Here is an 18087-nt window from a genome sequence, read left to right as displayed (position 1 = left end):
GATTCCATTATTTTACCTTAAAACAATAAAGTAGAATTCCAGTAGTTTTTGTTTTGTCTGTTCCCTGACCTGGTCTACCTCAAAAGCCTGACACAAACCTCCTCTCCCAGAAGTCCTCTGAATCTTCACACTCAAATCCTACCTTCTACTTTTAGGTATTAGCTTGAATTTAAGGTGACCAACTATCCTCCTTTAGGGAGGACAGTCCTTCTTTTGTAAGTTCTGTCCTCCCTCAAAAAGTATCCTCCTACATGTCCTCCTTTTTGATATTTGAAGACTAATCTGCAGTGCTTTTTTTTCTCATAGAACACTTAGAATGGCGTTCCGGCACCTTTTTTTTGATGGTTTTTTTTTTCAACTTTTGTATGTGTTGTGTTACTCCTGCTATTGGCTTTTGAAAGCCAATAGGAATTGCTGCTGAGTGTGCCAAAACACCCGGCTGGCAAACTTTGCACATGCAAGTTGTCTGTATTATTGTTGCAATGAATAAAATGTTTCTTTTATTTTCTTTTATTTACAATATTTTTTTCTTCAATTTATTTGTGTCCTCCTTTTCATTGTAAAAAAGTGGGTCACCTTAAGCTTGATAATTCCTGCTGCCACTACCTATCTTCTAAGAGATATTTTATTTGGGACCCCTCCTAACTCTGGTATGTAAAATGTATGTACAGAACTGCATGCCTCATTATATATGTCAACAGGCAACTTCTTCAAAGCAAAAATATCTAAAAGAAAGCCCAATAGTCCAAACTACAAGATGATAGTGTGGCAATGGTGTGCTACAAGAGAACCCTTTTTTTTTCAGACATTTCCATGAAGGGACTGGGAAAAGAATTACCAACATTACTGTCAGCCCTATAAAGTAGATCAAACTAAGAAACTAAAACTATGCAGGCCTAAAGCTACTTAAAACAATTATAATAACAGACTCTGAATGTGCTTCCCTTGCTCCCTCTTTTATCTTCATATGAATTAAGGCAGGGGTCTTCAAACTTGGCCCTTTTATGACTTGTGGACTTCAACTCCCAGAATTCCTCAGCCAGCATGACTGGCTGAGGAATTCTGGGAGTTGAAGTCCACAAGTCAGAAAAAGGGCAAGTTTGAAGACCCCTGAATTAAGGGGAAGGACTAACCGAGGCATTTTTATAAACCATTTTCTTGCCTTGGAATCAAGACTCATTTATCTGTTTGTTGCCTTAGTAACAAATATTCCTTCTGTCCTTCAAGACCATCCTCTATGCTCATTGCAATTATAGTTCACCAAAAGATTCTGTACAAGACTTTATATCTTATGAATGCAGTCTGAAGAATATATAAAAGCTATATTTACATCCAATTTCTGACTTGTATAAAGAGTGAGATACAATTAGATTTAGCTCAATACACACAGATATAAAAACTTTGATAAAACATCAGGCTGGGATTTTGCACTATTTCTTCAAAAACAGCAATTACTTAAAGCTATATGATTCTGTGTTATAATTCCCTGATCTTCTCTGCATCTTGAGAACTCCACATAGTTTCTCAAAATTATTATATATAGAGAAAAACACATTCTTTGCCTATCTGTCAATATGGATTTCTGGAGTTTTTGTGTGAGTTTCTAGGGAGACTAAAAAAACAATGAAAGAAAATACAGACATAAACAATTAAAAGATAGTAAGTCAGTTGTCAGCTTACCTCAAAGGCAACTTAGTTCATGTGGACAGAGATCTGGGAAGAATCATTTCAAATTGCTTAGAGATTCTGACTTAATTAACTGAGTATAAACAAGGCTGGAAATTCTTATTACCATTTCCAAGATGCTTTATTTACGTCTGATTAATGTTACAATTGCCTTGCTGAAAAGTGTAGTTCTTGCTTCCTTGACCTTGCACAATTGAGTGGGACTTGAGCACTTTGTTTTTAAGCAGATGTACAGGTAGTCCTTGACTTACAAACCCTTGCTTAATGACCATTCCAAATTATGACAGACTTGAAAAAGTTATTTATGACTTGTCTTCAAAGTTATGACTTCCTCACCACTACCCCCAACACACACACACACACACACACACACACACACACACCATGGTCACATAATTGCATTTCAGGTGCTTGGCAATTAGTTTGCATTTAGGACCAGTTACAGCAGTGTTTCTCAACCTTGACAATTTTAAGGCATGTGGACTTCAACTCCCAGAATTCCACAGCCAGCAATGCTGGCTGTGGAATTCTGGGAGTTGAAGTCCACATGCCTTAAAATTGTCAAGATTGAGAAACACTGAGTTACAGCATCCTATGGTCACAAAATCACATTTTGTGCCTTTTTTTGTCACTTTCCAGCAAAAAAATGCTCATTGGATAAGCTAGATTTGGACTTACAACTATGTGTTTCACTTAATGACCACATGATTAAGAGTTATGGTAATTTGCTTAATGACCATTGTAAAAACAGTCATGAAATTGAGCACAGTCACATGGTGACCTGACTTACAACCAAAATTACAGGCTCAATTGTAGTTGTAAGCTGAGGACTACCTATGCCTTTTTTATATCCAGCAGAAGGAGGAGCTGGGTTCAATCAGATTCTGAGGCTGTAGAGCAGGGGTGTCAAACTGCCGGCCCATGGGCTGGACGCATCACGTGAAAGCTGCGCCCACCCCATTGCCGGCAATGGCAAAACCAACTCGATATGTTGTGCGATGTCATGTGACGTCGTGAGTTTGACATGCCTGCTGTAGATAGTTCTCATTTTGGGGGATGTGGAGTATAAATCTGAAATTAGTTGTTGGTAATTTAACAAGCTGGCTTCATTCACAATAACATGTCTTCTTGAAGTCATCTAGCAGCCACTCTTTCCTTTGGTTAATTTAATTTAATTTAATTAACCTGGTTAATTGAATTATAAAGGATGTTATCTGTCCATAACAAGGATTAGGGATGTGACAAAACAACTTCTTAACTTATTTGACAGTTATTCTTTTCTGCTAATATAAATGGGACCAAATGATATTGCAAAGAACCTCTATAAATATATCGCTACAAACTTTGCAGATTTAAGAAGGAAGCTCATGACTGTAGCAGCTCAAGTGATGCACTCATCCATACTTCCAGTCTATAAAAAAAACTGGAAATGGAAATAGATAGACAATATAAATGATATTGACTATTTGGACAGCCTTGAAAGATTTGTTTGTTGGAAATAAGTTCTGGAGTATCCTAATGGGATGAAAATGAGTTGCACTTAACAAAGATTAATAAAAAAATATTCCTGGCTGTCCTTGACTAATTTTCAAAATATGAGAAATAAATGAGATTAGCTCAAGCTATTAGAACAGAAAGACAAATATGTTTTAATATGTATCTTGATTGGATGATTCCTATGTCTGAGAATAGAGCAATTGAAAGATACTATTTGTTAAAAAGGAACAAAAGCAATAGAAAGGAGGAATTGCAATGTGTATTTTTTTAAAAAATCAATTCCACTCAGAAATTCTAAAGAACGAATTGGCAAGATCCACTATGTTAAAATAAGTATAAAAGCAAATAGAAGCAATATGGTTTTTTGGCATATAGAATTGCTCTCTCAGCCAAAGAGCTGATGTTGATGATGCCTTCCAAAAGCAAACTGCATATCTTTCAAAGAGGCATAAAATCAGAGTGATGAATGAAGCAAGAGTTAAATTTCTCTAACATTTACTGAGAGGCAAATTCTGCTAAACATGGGCCTCCTAGGACAGTGGTGGTGAACCTATGGCACGGGTGCCAGAGGCGGCACTCGAAGTCCTCTCTGTGGGCACATAAACCGTCGCCCCAGCCCCACCTCCACCCACGGCCCCCTCCTCACCAGCAGCCCTCGGGAGGAGAGTCACCCCTGGGCACGGCCCACACAATGCTGCACAGCCAAGGACATGGTAGTCGGGCAGAGGGGACAAGACTCCGCCCTTGCACCCCATCGCACGCAGATGCTGCTGCAGGGAACAGGCAGAGGGCGTGGCCACCATGGCACTGCTGGGCTGCCTGGGTGATTTGTGGCGGGCTGTGGAGGTGATGGGTGGTCCAGCGGGCACAGCGGAGCGGGGACAGTGGTGGTGGGGTGGTTTTTGGGCACTCGGTCTCTAAAAGGTTCGCCATCACTGTCCTAGGATGTTCCTGATTTGTCTCACTGACAAGTTTTCATCTTTGAGAAACGATACATGAGGGTCAGGTATCTTCTATTTGATACTAATAGACAAGATTAAGTTGAGGATGTAAAAGAAGCAGGAAGCCTTGACACACTCAAATACTGTATATATGGGGAGGTACCCTTCTTAAGGTTGTTAGGGGCAGTGCCATTCAGCACATATCAACCATGCTTGTTGTCTTAGTAGAGAGTGAAGGCATGTATAATGACACAGTTTACAGTTCTGGAAGGAAGTGATTCTGTGTAATTGAGAATAGAACTACAGTATCAGATTATGGCTGCTGAATTCAAATGACCATCATAATTACAAAAAATTCTAATCACATGCTGATGTGCATCTGAATTTTTGCTACCTAAATGTAACAGCTTCTCAAACTGAGAAGCTTACTTGATTGCATAGATATTATGGATTTCTCAAACTTCAGGAAAGAAGGTGGCCATAAATTTACAAATAGAGAACATATCAGAAAAACAGGCTGCCACCTCCCCAATTCATACAATAGGATTTTCTTGTGCATGGAGTTGAACATGTGTGCAGTAATTATATCCATAATGGGCAAAAGTGCATTGGAACTAGGTATGCACCTTGCCAAACCTCTTGGTAGCTTCTTAAAAGGCAGTGCTTGTTGCCCTCTTATACTTTCTGAAATGAAATGCATATTTTTATGATCTTATGTGGCTATTATGCAAGCCCAGGAAAAACTCTGATTCCTTAAAGAGCTCCCAGTAGATACATGAAATAGCTCATGCCTACTTTTCCAAATTCAGGTCCAAACATACCTTTAATGTTAACAGATCTCTCTGTAGAAACTTGTGATATCATCAGGATAACCAGGTGTGTGGCTAGTTGGTGCAGATGATCAAAAGTGTGTGGGCCAATTGACGCAACATAATTAAACCCTCAATGGGAGGAGAAAAAGTTATGTTATTATTGCTTGTGCTTTGGATTACAGAAAATATTTACAGCATTTATCTTTTACATCCCATAGATCTGGGTGAAATTATTATTTTTTAATTCTAAAAATAATTTGAAATTCTATGATTGTTTACATTTATTTTTACCAACATGGTCCTTTCATTTAAAAGAGGTCTTTCCTGTTTATAAACTTTCAAATGTTTTTTTTAAACTTAACCCAATTTAACATCATGAACTAATTTGATTATTTCCAATCTATTTACTGATTCTACCTTAAGCTTCCTCTGCATTCTCTAGGTTTTCTGGCAACTAAACTAAAAGCTTCTAAATTAAAATATAGTATTGTATATTGAAATTTCAATACTGTATATTAATAAGAATCAATGCGTTGTTAAAGAAGACAGTTGGAGAAGGTTGCATGAATGGAAGAGAGTGAACTGAGATCACCATCTAATGCAGACATGCTGATTATTTCCAACCTTTTGTACTCTAGAGGTTCAACAGCTGCAGCTGATTATAGCAAATCCCATTTTCTCACCAGACATAAATGCAATTACATAAACTTGCTACGTAGGCAGCATCTTAATCTCCCTCGTACCCCTATTAAGTTAAAGGATGCTTGGTCAGAATATGCATGCCTGATTTAGAAATAACATTCCTATCTTAAAGAAGACTCAGCACTTTCTTGAAGTAATCAATTAAAAAAAAATTCTTGTAGGAAAAGGCAATGCATGACTCATTTAAATAAAGTAAAAAATTTTCATGGCTCTTTAAATCTTGCATGAAGCCCAGAAAAAAAGGTAAATTGATTGATCTATTCTAGGCAGACCCAGAAATGCCTTTTCACTGATGTTCTGGTTAATTTGCTTTGGCTAAAGCTAGCTTGTCAAGAAGGCCAATCTTCATGCTAAATGGATTACAGTACTTATAACAATTTTAAAGTACCATAGCACATTGAAAAGTAATAATAGTAGAGTTGGAAAGGACCTTTGAGGTCTTCTAGTTCAACCCCCTGCTCAGGCAGAAAACTCTATGGGGGGGAGGGATCAAACTACCAGCTCGCGGGCTGACACCCCTGCCCTATACCATTTTGGACAAATGGTTGTCCAGTCTCTTCTTAAAAACTTCCAATTTGTTGGAGCATTCACAACTTCTTGAGGCAGGTTGTTCCACTGATAAATACCAAACATTCTGTGCCAGGGTGTGATGCTCATCCTTTTGTAAACATGTTGAAATAATTGAAATAGAAAAGAAGGATATTCTCCCTTCATAGTGTGCTATGGTCCTGACCTTCCTCAAGGAGTGGCAGTATTTCTCTGTTAAATATATATTTAATATAATGTGGTTTTCAGAAACTCTCCCAGAACTATGATATTCCCCATTTGCTTTACTTGATCCTGGCTAATACAGTATTACTCTAATCTGGCAGCGTTTTTTTTTTTTGTTTTGTTTTGTTTTTTTCCTCTGTCAATATGATCATAGTGACTAAAGCAACTTCAGGAAAAAGATTTAAAAAGGGGAAAAACTGGTGTAAATCTATGTAAACTTCCCATATGAACAACTTTATGATTTACTGCCAAGCATTAAAATAGCTATAGGAAAAACTGTAGCAGAAAGAGTGTAGGATAAGGACTCCAATAATAATTTCAGGAGACATTTTTTCCACTGATATGGAAAGTGTTATACATTAGGGCAGTGTTTCTCAACCTTGACAATTTTAAGGCATGTGGACTTCAACTCCCAGAATTCCACAGCCAGCATTGCTGGCTGTGGAATTCTGGGAGTTGAAGTCCACATGCCTTAAAATTGTCAAGGTTGAGAAATACTGCATTAGGGCTCTCGTTCCTGTGATAGTGCTTGGTTTCATTTCCACAGGTATCTTGAGTACAATGTCGTGAGGAATCTTGGAGTAAGATCCATGCATGGAGAATGAAAGTAAAGGAGTGAAGGACTTGCAAGATGGTGGGAGGCAAGGAGGCATATTCACCCTCCAGAAAACACCAACATGAGAGGATGGAAGATGAAGTAAGGATTATTGTTTGGATTTAGTTTGCCTTGTTTCCAGAGCTGCAGTAGACAATGTAGTAAGCAGAGGACAATAGTTATAAAAGTGAAAAATTGTGATGTCTCCCTGTGCACACACAGCCTGATGAAATGGTGATATTGGGCACTGCCTGCTATATTGCAATACATGTTCCAAATATTTCTAAAATGATGAGTGTTCGGGGATGCCAGGGCTGCTCTGTAAGTTTTAGTTCTAACCTACAAGGAAGGCAGGAGGTTTGGAAAAGCTGACATGTATTCCTGTGTTTCACTGAAAATGAGAACGTGACCTGGCTATTATTATTCAGCTCTGGAACATTGCTGAAGGCAAGGATTTCATGGATTCTGTTTGGGGGAATGGCTGCCCAGATGAATCAGTTTGGAATTGTTACAGAGACTAGAATGTTACCTTATTGGTCTAGTGTGGAAAAGTCCAAAAAAGGGAGTACTACAAGCTTTCTACTGTTAGAATCAAAGCAGAGAATTATGCTGGGTGGTTCAAAATGCTCCATTCTAACAGGCTGTACATGCTGTGGTTGATTGCCAGGCTCCTTACAGAACAGTTGAGAATATACTGAAATTTGATTATTTTTCTTTGTACTTCATTTAAATATAGAAACTTCCACAGTATACTGTCCTGTAACAAAATGGTGAGGAAGAATTACCCTAATAGACAACTACAGCACAGCTAATTTATGGCTAGTTTATGATTTTCCAGGGAAGCAAACACAATGAGATAAAATTCATGAAGATGTGGCAGCCAGGAAAGAATCTAAATATTATTCTCAATTTGAAAAATAATGGTCCACCCATGATTTTTTACAGTGTTTAAGTCATAAAACCAATTTAGTATATAGAATGGTACATTGAGTATGCATGGCTTTCTGTCATGCAATATAGTATTTGATTATGTATTTGTTCAGTTTCAACACCTGAAGGAACAGCAAGCATATTCAACTACTGCATTTTATAGTATAATAACCCTAGGTAAACAGACTTTGATTTAATAGATTTTGAATACAAATTTGAACAGGCACAATTTCCCTCCATTCAGCAGTATAAAATAACAGACCTGTCCATTATTTGGGCAGTTTGAATAGTGGTTGCTGCTTCTCCTAAAATGAATATGCTTCTGGGCACACTTTATGTTTCAATTCCAGATGGAGGGAAGGCATCAGGGAGATCAGGCAGATGGATAAGTAGCATAATGGGTTGGTGGGTACTGACTCACAGAAGAGGGCTGGGAAGGTGTTGGGAAGATTGAGAAGGCAGGCAAGCAGGCAGCAGCTGAAGATGTTGGAAACAGGAGGGGATATGCAGGCAGATATGTTTTGGGGCAGCGATGGTCATTTCTTTTTCTCATTCTGGGTCCTGCCCTGATCATGCTTCCTTGATGACCCAGAGCAGTTGGAGGAAAAAAGGGGTCCTTTAGAAATCTCTAAGTCTGGAACTAACAGGGTAGCCCCTAGTGGTGGCGAACCTATGGCACGCATGCCAGAGGCAGCACTTGGAACCCTTTCTGTGGGCACACGTGCTGTCGCCCCAGCCCCGCCTCTCCCCATGGCCCCCTCCTCACCAGCAGCCCTCCCAGAGGAGAGTCGCCCCTGGGCACGGTCTGCACAGAGCAGCGCAGCCAAGGACATGGCAGCCGGACAGCAGGGACAAAACTCTGCCCTTGCGCCCCGTCATGCACAGATGATGTTGCAGGATCTGGATGGAGGGCGTGGCTGCCATGGCACTGCAGGGCCAGCTGGGTGATCTGCAACGGGCCATGGAGGCGGTGGGTAGCCCTGTGTGTGGGTGGGGCAGGGAGTGGGTGGGGTGGAGCAGGAAGGGCAGGAAGTGGAGTGGGGGCGGGGGGGCAGGTTTTGGGCACTCGGTCTCTAAAAGTTTGCTATCATTGCCCTAGTATGTGCATGTAGTCAGTTTGGGGAAAATCATGCTCAATTCCTTCAGCATTTGAATTAACAGGCAATATTTATCCCCTCAATAGTCCATTAAATTAAGATTTCATAGTACTGTTGCTACAAGTGGACAAATACTTCTTTACTGTGTTGTTATCATTCACAGTACATATCAATATCCTGCATTATTTATCCCTTCAGTGCTTATCTCCTAAATCAGTGATGAAGGCAATAACAAATACCGTAACTTCTAAAAAATGTTACCAGCAAAACTGCATGACTTGTCCATGTAGTCACCAAGAGGCACAGACACTCACAAATTAGTGAAAATTGTGATCTCCAGTGCAAGCCTGGCCATTTATTCATTCATATTTGTTAAATGTAGTTTAAAATAGATTACTCCAGAAGTTGGTGAGTTCCTAGTTCATTCACCAGATTGGCCAAAGCAATATCTATCCTGTAACTATCCTGAAAATTATCTGTAATAGATCAAGATAATCTATTTTTTCCAGAACAGTCTGCAGTTGAGAACTCTTTGTGTAATTCTTTTTATGGTTTGTTTTGGTTATGCTGTATTGGGTTGAGTGGTCAAAGACTTTTTGATGAAGTTGTGTGGGTATCCATTTTGTTGGAATGTGCTGAATAGAAGCTCTATTTCCTTTTTCTGCTGTTCTGGGTTACTGCAGTGTGTTTGGGCTCGTTTAAATAAGGTCCCTACCCAGCTTCTCTTGTGAGAGGTTGGGTTGTTGCTTTGGGAGTGGAGCACCAAAATATGGTTAGTGTTGAGTCCTCGGTTTAATGGCGAATGAGCACAGAACATCTTGTGGTTCCAACAAGTCTTTATTTGCAGTCTCTTCTACTCCGTTACAGCTCTGAGGCTCGCAGGCCTCTCTGCATCTTTTAACAATGTTCCCCGGGCAGAATGGCAACAATTAGGCGCGCTCCGCGCCTCGCGCATGCGCGTGAAGCTGGCGCCAGCCATTCTGGTCCCAGGCAGCTTGCAACTGCCCGGGACCATTGCAACATCCCGAGCCTGCCTTTGCAGGCTCAGGACACAACACCCCTTCCCCCCCGGCTAAGACTTATAAACTATATTGATAGTTATACGCGACCTCAACACGAGCGTGGTGTGCCAACCCCCCAACCAGCACCTCTATTGCAGCTGGGCCAAACCCACGCCACAATGGTACCGGGCTATTGTTCTGGGATTAATACCCAATGCCCGTATTTCCAATTTCCACAACAGCAGGCACCTTCTCACTGTTTCTGCTTTTCCAGCAGAGTTACAAAGTCCTCAAGATACTTGGGAGATCTTTTTACTCTCTGTGACCTCCTTAGAATCTGAGAATCCCCTATTTCTTCTTGCACAGAGGATGACATGGAGTTGCCCCCTCTTTCAAACCCTGGTGGTCCCCATGAACCGTGCCCCGTTGCCTAGTCTGCTTGCTTGCCCACCGGGCTCGTCAGACCAGGACTTTGTTCTCCCAATAAACTGATTGACCTGCCTAGTTGTAGGCTCTCTGGCCCCTCTATAAGCCTGCCACTGTTTGACAACTCTGTAGAGCCTTCCAAGCCCACACTGGACCTATCAAGGGAATGCATCCCTTCACTCCCCAGCCCCGTAACGGGACTGTCTGGGGTTTCTGTATTTCCCCAAAACTCAGTTGCCCCCCAATCTGTGCCGGAGGTGTCAGAATTGGGATTTGCCTCTCTGACCACCTCCCTGTGTGAAGGCTTCCTTCTGAAAACAGTAGCAGTACTGGGCAAACTAGACTGTTTGTGTGCCAGCTCTCTTGCAATGTTTGGGTTATTAGGATGCTCCCGATTATTCTCCCTGACTGGAGTGCTGAATGATGAGTATGCCCCCTGGGTGACTCCCTGGCTGGAGTAGGCACTGCTGCCTGTGTGTTTTCTTGTTCCCATGGATTCCTGCTTGGAACACTTGCGGAAGCTTGGAATAGGCCGTCTGTGGCCTCTCTGTTTGGCCCTAGCTGCTGCCAACACCCATCCCTTTGCCCATAGTGGTCCCCCTCCCCCCTGGAAAAGGCCCATGAGTTTCAGAGGGTAAGTCCAGTCTCGTACGCAGCTGATCGATATGCCGCCGAAGGACACGACTGTCATCCAAAGAGACCTCGTATGACAAAGGGCCAGTAACCTCGCATACTAGAGCAGGAACCCACAAGTGACCAGGCCCGTAGTTACGGGTCCATACCGGGGCACCCACTTGCAGATACCGCGGTGCCCTGGGTTGTGTAGCCTTAGGAGGCAGTCTGTCCGGGTGCAACCTGTCAAGTTTAGTGATCAGTTTGCGCCCCCAGCGGAGTTCAATTGGGCTCTTCCCAGTGGAAGTTGAAGGTGTGGTGCGGTACGCAAGAAGAAAGTCTGCCAACCTGTGGTGCCAGTCCCCGTAGGTCAGTTTCTTTAAAGCATCCTTGGTGATGCGGACCATCCGTTCAGCCATACCGTTGGTAGAAGGGTGGAATGGTGCAGAGGTGGCATGACGAATCATGTTGGCCTGTAAGAAAGCTTGAAACTCGAAAGAGTGAATTGAGGGCCATTGTCAGACACCAAAACATCCGGAAGCCCGTATGCAGCAAAAATCCCCCTCAGTACTTGAATGGTCTTGGCAGCAGTGGTTGAAGAGACAGGTACAACCTCAAGCCACTTTGAATAGCTGTCAACAAGGACCAAGAAGAATTGACCCTGAAAGGGCCCAGCGTAATCAATGTGCACTCTAGACCAAGGTGACTGTGTTTCCTCCCATCTATGTACAGGAGCCTGGGGCATTTATGGGCGTGAGCGCTGACACAGGTGGCATGCGTGCACCTTAGCCTCTATTTCCCTGTCTAGACCAGGCCACCACAAATGGCTGTGCGCAAGCGCCTTCATTCTTACAATGCCCTCATGAAGGGAAGCCAAGACCCTAGACCTCATTGAGGTAGGAATAACAACTCTGCTGCCCCACAGCAGACAATCCTGAAAAGTGGATAACTCATGTTTCTTAAGTCAGAAACTCTGAAACTCAGTACCTGGACAACTCTCTGGCCATCCAGACAAAACCCAGGATAATACACGAGTGAGTGTAAGGTCCGTGGCTGATTCAGCAGCCACATCCCTGGCATTTAAAGGTGACTCAGGCAGTGCCTGAATGGAAAGGATGTTGATGGCAGGGGCAAGGTCAGCCTCTACCACTTGTAAGGGTAATCTACCGAGGCCATCAGCATGGCCCATTTCTTTGCCAGGTTTGTGAACTAAAGAAAAATCATAAGCTGACAGAAAGATGGACCATCTCAGCATTCTGGGGGAGATGATATGGGGGGTTTGTTTGTTTGTAGTAAGCAACCCTAACAAAGGCTTATGGTCAGTGTAGACCGTGAAATGTCTGCCATATAGAAAATCATGGAATTTTTTAATCCCAGCAACAACAGCCAAGGCTTCCCTGTCTATCTGAGCATAGTTTCGCTCAGCAGAAGACAAGGTTCTGGAGTAATATGCAACAGGAACCTGAGTTCCATCAGGTCTTAGATGGCTAAGTACTGCTCCTACCCCATAAGGGGAAGCATCACAAGCGATGCACACAGGAAGAGTTTCATTAAAATGTGCAAGCACATTATTGGATGTAAGTAAGGCCTTAACCTCATTGAAGCTTGCTTCATGTGCTTGTGACCACTGCCACACTGCCTGTTTGTCCAAAAGCCTATGAAGTGGCTCAGCTACATTAGCTCTGTTAGGGATAATTGCATTATAGAAGTTCAAGAGGCTCTACAGGTACAGGGTATGCATGCTGTTGCAATGCCTTGTTTAGAGTGCATTTATAATCTGCACAGATTGTTACGTTAATCACTGCAGTTGAAGAGTTAATAACCTGGTTGTTAAATAATTTGGCTTCTCCATTGACTTTGCCTATCAGAAGGTGATCACATGACCCTAGGACACAGTAATGGTCATAAATATGAATCAGTTGCCAAACATCTGAATTTTGATCACATGATCATGGGGATGCTGGAAAGGTCATAACTGTGAAAAATGGTCATAAGTCATTTTTTCAGTGTTTGAATGGTCACTAAACAAACTGTTGTAAGTCAAGGACTACCTGTACTTGCAATGGGCAAACTGGCATGAGGTATGCCCTTAGTGCTGTCCAAACCCACCATTTGATTTTGTGGAATAATTTAATCCATTTGGATATTGATATTACATTTTAAGAAATTATTTAGCAATCATTAGAAGCAATAGGTACATGAGATAGTTTCTGTATTGTTTCTATAGTTAGGTTTGAAGAGGAAGTTGGTTAGCTAGAGCTAAAGGAACCTCTGGTTTGACATTTAGCAGGTATGACTTAGTGCAGGGCTTTTCAACCAGTGGTACGGGTACCACTTGTGGTACATTGGCACCTGGCAGGTGGTACACGAACATCCTAGAAAAGTGGTAGCGGGGGAGGAGAATGAGTTGAACCAGTGGCAGCACCGCACAAGCCTGAGCGAGAAATGGCTGGAGCTGCAGGGCTGTCAGGGCTCAGTGAGAGCGCCAGCTGGAGCTTGGTGCTGATCCTGGTGCTTCTGCTGAGCCCAGAAGAAGCACCTATCAGCTGGAATGTTGCAGCATCTCCAGAGTTTTGTGATTTACATTCAGATGCTTGGCAACTGATTCATATTTATGACAGTCACAGTGTCCCTGGGTCATCTGAAGTGACCAAAACCTGCTGCAACAACCCAGCAGATGTGGGGAATAAAAACCAAACATCCCCTCACCCCATCCCCACTGCCAATCATCAACAGAAATGCTCACAACAATGGAAACCTCAGACAGGAGGAAGAGCACCACTGGGTGGGCAGGCACGTGTCTTGCTTGGCTGTGGCTTGGGGGGCACTTTTTTCAGTGCCTTTGTAACTTCAAACAGTCACTAAGCGAGCTGTTGTAAGTCAAGGACAACCTGTACTTTATCACTTTTTTCTTTTTTTTTTTAGTCATCAAGTTTTTGACACATTGCTAGGCGACTGGTGGTACTCGGATATTGCCATATCCTAAAAGTGGTACAATGGGTAAAAAGGTTGAAAAGCCCTGACTAAGTGATTCTAGTCAATTTGAAAATGTTGCCATTTTAAAATTTCTTTGTAACCAATTATATTTATATCATGTATATCCTTGTTGCTTAATCATAAGTATACCCTGTTTTCTGTGTGTCAGGGTGTTGCCCATGGATTATGGCTCAACATTTCCATGTGTGCTTGACCTGGCTTTGCAAATCTTGCAACAAAGTGTTTAGAGACTGAAGAACCTCAGTGTCTTGCCTGAGTAGGCAAAATGAACCTCATCTAGAGATGGGAGAAAAAAGTTCAAATTGCAAATGGGATGGAACTTTCCTCTTTTTATCCAATAGCTCACAATAAATTATTCCAATGGACTATTTTCTATGAAGATGGTACTTTTGTTCAGAAAAAAAAAATACTTGCAGATAGTGACGTTGGTGAATTGTCTGAAATAGTTATTGTTAACTGATACTTTTGATTTGGAATTTATTTAGCAAATTTATATAGCTACTCATCTCGCTGAATGTGACTGAGTGGCATATAACTAACAACAACAATTAAAACAATATTTTTATTTATTATTTTATCTTATTTTATTTATTACATTTATTTGCCACCCATCTGTTTCTGAAGGGACCCTGGGCAGTTTACAGCATTAAAAGTGTTTAAATCATAAAAGATAAATATTTCTAAAACAATAAAAAAACTTTTTATAAAAATATAGTTGCCATTTATTACTAAAAATAAATAAAAATATGAAAATCAGGATTGCAGGAGAATGACGGCATGTAAATAAAGTACAGACATCTTTCAGGTACCCCATTGGACCTCCAAATTGTAAGGGCTTTCTAGAAGGCTAGCAAGGTTGGGGCTACCTCATCTCAGGGAGAATGATGTTCCAGAGGGCAAGAGCCACAGCCCCCAAAAAATATGTCTTTAGTAGCATTAGCATCAGATCGAATTCCTTAGCAGGTGGGACCTGCAACATGCTCCCACCTGCTGGACCTGAAGTGATAGGTAGATGCCGTCCTTCAAGCCTGGAAAATATGTCTTACAAGCTGTAAAAGTTAACACCTGATAACTGTCCATACAGACACACAGAGTTATATGGTATTATATTAAACAGAATTATATGGGCCATGCCAAACTAGATTTTTCTGAACATGTGATCCTGATGTTTCCTCAGTTGTAAGTATTGGCTGCCATATAACTTCATTTATTTTTAATCTGTTTTTCACAAACTTCCAATACATTATCAAAGAAGGCTTTGGGGAGTTTTGTACCATTTCTTTTGCATCGTGTATCTAATAAATTAAGGATTTCCCCATTAATTTAAGAGAAGAGTTACAAAGAATATTGTGTTAATTTGTTTGCATGTAATCGATGCTCAGCAGGGGAGACAACAAAGGAAGTAGGTGAAGGGTCAGAGAAGAAAGCAGTATATGGTTGCTTCATTGTATGAACTTAGACTCAATCATACGCTGTGTAAGGGAGGAGCAATTTCTAACTTTTTTCAGGCCAAGAGCCAACCTTTGAGTGATATGTTGGGGCCATACTTTAGAACTGACTGGATCTAAGTGAAAAACATTAATATAGTTAATGTTATATCTATATTAAGTGTAACCTGTACACTAAATTATTATCCTGTTCTTTTACTTATCTATCAGAATGTTGTCATCTGTCAGAAATGCTCTGAAGTTGTATTTAAAGGTTGAGGAGCACAAGGTATATACTATTGCTCTGGAGGTTAAGATAAAAGCCTCAGAGTGAGCTTTTTAAAACAGGAAAATTGAATCATATAAAACAAGCGGTATCATTCACATATGCTGAGGCAATTCTAAGTATACCAGAAAACAAGGGGGAAAAGGATAGGTTTGCTTCAGTCTATAGATGATCTTTGAAGATTGGAAACTAGAATTTCAGGAGCAAAGAAGTGAACAGGATGTATTTAGATAAAAGAGCTGAGAAATAAAGGGACAAATAAATAATGGATTTTAACAATAAAGACAAGAATTTGTAGTGATCCATGAACTAACTGAAACCAATTGAAAGATTTTTGGAAGAAGCTTACATGATCTGTGCAAAAAAGAAACATTATTATATTGGTGGTAAAGACACATCTAAGAGTCACAGGGGGAGACAAAGATTAGATGAAAAAAAATTCAATAATCTGTCTAGGAGAGAGATTTTCTGGATATAGAATGGAACTTTCTCCAAGAGGGGAGAGACAAGTTTTTGTAATGTTTTCAAGGGAGACTTGTCACAGAACAGAAGAGAGAGAGATGGAGTGAAAGGTCAAACCAAAGCTGTGTACCTATTCTGTGGGATATATAATAGTGTTAATGGATAAGGAAAAACAAAATGGTCTTTCTGTTTTGGGGCTGATTATAAATCTTATATGATTGGTCCATGGTACAAATCCTTCAGTCTTAGGGAGATGAATTATTCATATTGAGTGAGATACATAGTAAATTTGCCAGGATTCTAATCAGGCAAAGAGGCAAGTGCTAGGCATAGGAAGACTGTTGCTGCAACAGCAGTTTTTGTCAGATCCTGGACTGGGGTAGATACGGAAGATTCTTCTACTCTTGCTGAATTAGCTACTTCATTTCTAGGCTAACTGATCCATTTGAATCAAAATTTGATTTTGATATTGGAACAAAGTTTTGGTGGCATAAACCATAAACCATAGCCAACAGGGTTGCAAGAATATCTGTAGCCTTTTTTTAAACCTCAGAGTCAGAGTGTAAGTTCATATCCTGCAATGTTGGAAATAGGAGTAGATAAACCTTGCTACCAAGACTTCATGCAAATATCTGTTGTCTAAAAATTCTACTTTGCATTCAGTAACAGAAATACCTTCAAAGATTCAGCATGGCTAGATAAATTTTATTTTAAAGTGTTTGATCTATTTTATGGCATTTATTGCAGAGAAGGAAGAAGTTGTCTGTATATCTTCAGTCAACAGCAGTTTAGACCTTTATATATGCTATTCTTTATACTAGTTTAAATCCTTGGTCTTTTTCCTCTGTCTTTCCAAATCAGTGTCTTTCCTCAAGGTCATGGGAGGGAGATGCAACTGAGATATGTTCACATACAGTTGTGTCTGGATTGAGAATTTTGGTTACTGACATGCCAGTTTCAGTTCTAGAACCTAGAAATGGAAACCAGGAATTAGCTGGAGAATAAGGGCTTCTACTAAAACAAGTATACTGTATACTGTCGCCCTGCCTATTTAACTTATATGCAGAGCACATCATGAGAAAGGCAGGGCTAGATGAAACAAAAGTTGGAATTAAGATTGCTGGGAGAAATATCAACAACCTAAGATATGCAGATGATACCACTCTAATGGTAGAAAGTGAAGAGGAACTAAAGAGCCTCTTGATGCGGGTGAAGAAGGAGAGTGCAAAAGTTGGCTTGAAACTCAACATTAAGAAAACCAAAATCATGGCATCCGGCCCTCTCAATTCCTGGAAATAGATGGGGAAGAAATGGAGGTAGTGACAGATTTTATTTTTCTGGGCTCCAAGATCACCTCAAATGGGGACTGCAGCCAAGAAATTAAAAGACACTTGCTCCTGGGGAGGAAAGCTATGGCAAATCTAGACAGCATACTAAAAAGCAGAGACATCACCCTGCCAACAAAAGTGCGTATAGTCAAGGCCATGGTTTTTCCAGTTGCAATGTATGGCTGTGAAAGTTGGACCATAAGAAAGACTGAGCGCCAAAGAATTGAGGCCTTTGAACTATGGTGCTGGAGAAGACTCCTGCGAGTCCCCTGGACTGCAAGGCGTTCAAACCGGTCAGTCCTAGAGGAGATCAACCCTGACTGCTCTTTAGAAGGCCAGATCCTGAAGTTGAAACTCAAATACTTTGGCCACCTAATGAGAAGGAAGGACTCACCGGAGAAGGGCCTAATGCTGGGAAAGATTGAGGGCAATAGAAGAATGGGACAACAGAGAATGAGATGGCTGGATGGAGTCACTGAAGCAGTAGGTGTGAACTTAAATGGACTCCAGAAAATGG

At 41.0% G+C, this 18087-nt stretch overlaps 1 protein-coding gene across 12 annotated transcripts in view; it reads left to right on the top strand.

The window, feature by feature from the left end:
- Nucleotides 1-18087, top strand: part of ENTPD1 (ectonucleoside triphosphate diphosphohydrolase 1) — a 60491-nt gene that overhangs the window by 21876 nt on the left and 20528 nt on the right. The window contains exon 1 of one of the 12 annotated variants that reach the window (XM_039357029.1): nt 6970-7106. The exons of the other annotated variants lie outside the window; for them this stretch is intronic. The gene's annotated coding sequence lies outside the window, so the exon portion shown is untranslated. Of the gene's footprint in view, nt 1-6969; nt 7107-18087 lie in introns of those variants that run through there. 12 annotated transcript variants of the gene reach the window in all.

The sequence above is a fragment of the Crotalus tigris genome, unplaced genomic scaffold, assembly GCF_016545835.1.
Source record: "Crotalus tigris isolate CLP2741 ecotype Arizona unplaced genomic scaffold, ASM1654583v1 scf7180000018862.1388955, whole genome shotgun sequence".
NCBI lineage: Eukaryota > Metazoa > Chordata > Lepidosauria > Squamata > Viperidae > Crotalus > Crotalus tigris.
The sequence above is the reverse complement of the archived record's forward strand: the minus strand, read 5'-3'. Positions and strand labels throughout refer to the sequence as shown.